Raw genomic sequence first — 2,285 nt, 5'->3', positions numbered from 1 at the left:
ATTTTCTACAGGTAAGCTGAATGACAGCTATAGGGTTTTTTGCAGATGCCTTTTATCAGGTTGAGGAAGATTGTTTCTGCTTCCTTCTCATTTGTTAAGACTTTCTATCAGGAATAGGAATTGGACTTTGTCAAAGGCTGCTCATGTCTATTGAGAAGAACATACAGTTTTGTCCTTTTTTAATTAAAATGGTATATTACATTGATCGACTTTCAGATTTTAAGCCAACCTTGCATACCTGGGATAATTTCCACTGGGTCATGCTGCACAGTTTTTTTCATATGTTGCTGCTTATTTCCTTTCTTTAATACCACGATTGTGCAAAATCCCTTTAAAGCAAGAAGGGTATTTAATAGTTGATTCCTACAGACGATTAATTTCTTGTTTCCAATATGTTCTAAATCAATCGTGTTGGAAGATTAATGGGAACATCAATAGCTGTTCACTGCTGTGACTCCCTGCCTCCCTCACAAACCTGAATGTCTTTGTCCTGTGGATTTGCCTTTTCTTACCCATCTCTCAGTGAAGCTTCTTCCACATGCTGTGGGAGCAGAAGGGCATTCTGCTTCTCAGAAAGTAATGACTTTATGTTAGTAGTCTTAACTGAAAATAGTCATTTTTGCACAGTGACCTGATGCCTTGTGTAATACATTCAAAATGTCTTAACCACTTAACTGATTTCCATTTACTTCGTGGTTCAGCTGCCACTCTATTACCTCTGTAAACAGGCTGACCATTGCTCATGGCATGTTAAGCATTCGTGGGGAACAGGCTACTCTCTGGTGTACTCACACATGCCGTTCCCACTAGTTGAGTTGTATGCTAGCAAGAGTCAGTTGTTTTTGTTTTGTTTTGCTTGTTTGTTTGTTTTGTTTTCCCAAATCAATAGAGCTTTTATTGCATCCTTAAAATATCACAAATGGATCTGAGGAGTCATCTGGCATCTTGCTGTTTCTGTAGCCGGGCAACTTAGATTTTATTCATCAGCCTGCTGAACTGTTTGTTCCTTTTACAGAAACATAGATACCATCCAAAATTTTTCTGATATTCTTGTTTTCAACTGTCGTGGCTTGCTGAATCAAAGCAGCTGAATTTGATACCAGTTCAATGTCATCTCCTTCAAGAATTAACCCATCTTTCTGGGCTTGAGATACTGAACAAGCAGCACTTGGCCTTATCCGAACCCTGCGGATGTATTTTTCACCCAAGAAATTCTGGATTTCAACAAGAGAAACATTCTCCTGAATAATGACATTGATGAGGAAGTGAGCATACACAGACCTCATCTTGTAACGGAAGCCCAGTGTAACACCCTTGATCATGTTCTGTACATGACTACTGATAGTGCGAACAGTAGCCAGTTCTTTTCTATTTCCCCACTATTTGTCAACCCAGAGCCTCTTCTTTTTCTTTCCAAGGAAACTGAGTTCTACGTTGATGTGATTGAAGTCCCTCCGCATGGTGCCTCTGGGGCCCTTCATAATAACTGTGCATCCCTTCAAGGTGATGTAGACATTTTCTGCAATGTCGACAGCCTCATTGCTGAGAATGGTCTTCATTCTCACAGTAGATGCAGAGAAGAGTGCAAGAGTCAGTTGTGCAAGTTTCTTAAACTGTTTATTCCAGATGTACTTGTTATTGTAGTTAGATAACTTAATTAAATATTTAAACTGATGAAATGTGACAAGAAAGAGATTTTCCATGGGAAATAGCTTTAGAATATTGAAAAGACACTGCAAAAAAGAGGGATTTTAAAAATTATATTGAATTAAAGTTTGGTAAGGTAGCTATAAAATATTGGGAAAAAATTAAAATTTGTGATTCTGCATTACATTTGTTCTTCCAAGTATTGGTAAGTTCTAGTTTCACTTAGAATTTCAGAAATAACTCTGACATTCACAGATAAGTCTTTATGGGAGTTGTGCAGAGAATAGGTCCAATCAGCACACCCAAATTCAGGAATTCAAAAGATGTTTGTTCTACATCAGAAGACTGGAAAATGAGTGTGTAACAATATTAAGTTAAATGCAATGTATATATACACATATATTTCCTACATTAAATGACTTTTTCAATAAACTATGGTCTATAAATCCTAATTGTGTCACTGTGTCAGATAAGAGGTCTTGCGCTAAACCTCCCAACAGCCCCATGGTTTGGAGGTTGGTGCCATCATTTAACTATTTTATGTCTAGTATTGTATTGGCTACATAATATGCCTTCAGTTTGGAATGAGGAACAATAATAGAGTATGTGATTTAAGAAAGCAAACTGTGCTATTTTTG

At 37.3% G+C, this 2,285-nt stretch overlaps 1 pseudogene; it reads right to left on the bottom strand.

Moving 5' to 3' along the window:
- Positions 1-976: 976 nt before the first annotated feature.
- Positions 977-1,559, bottom strand: LOC105103152 (large ribosomal subunit protein uL6-like; annotated as a pseudogene).
- Positions 1,560-2,285: the final 726 nt, after the last annotated feature.

The sequence above is a fragment of the Camelus dromedarius genome, chromosome 13 (assembly GCF_036321535.1).
Source record: "Camelus dromedarius isolate mCamDro1 chromosome 13, mCamDro1.pat, whole genome shotgun sequence".
Taxonomy (NCBI): Eukaryota; Metazoa; Chordata; class Mammalia; order Artiodactyla; family Camelidae; genus Camelus; species Camelus dromedarius.
This window is presented reverse-complemented; position numbering and strand designations above follow the sequence as displayed.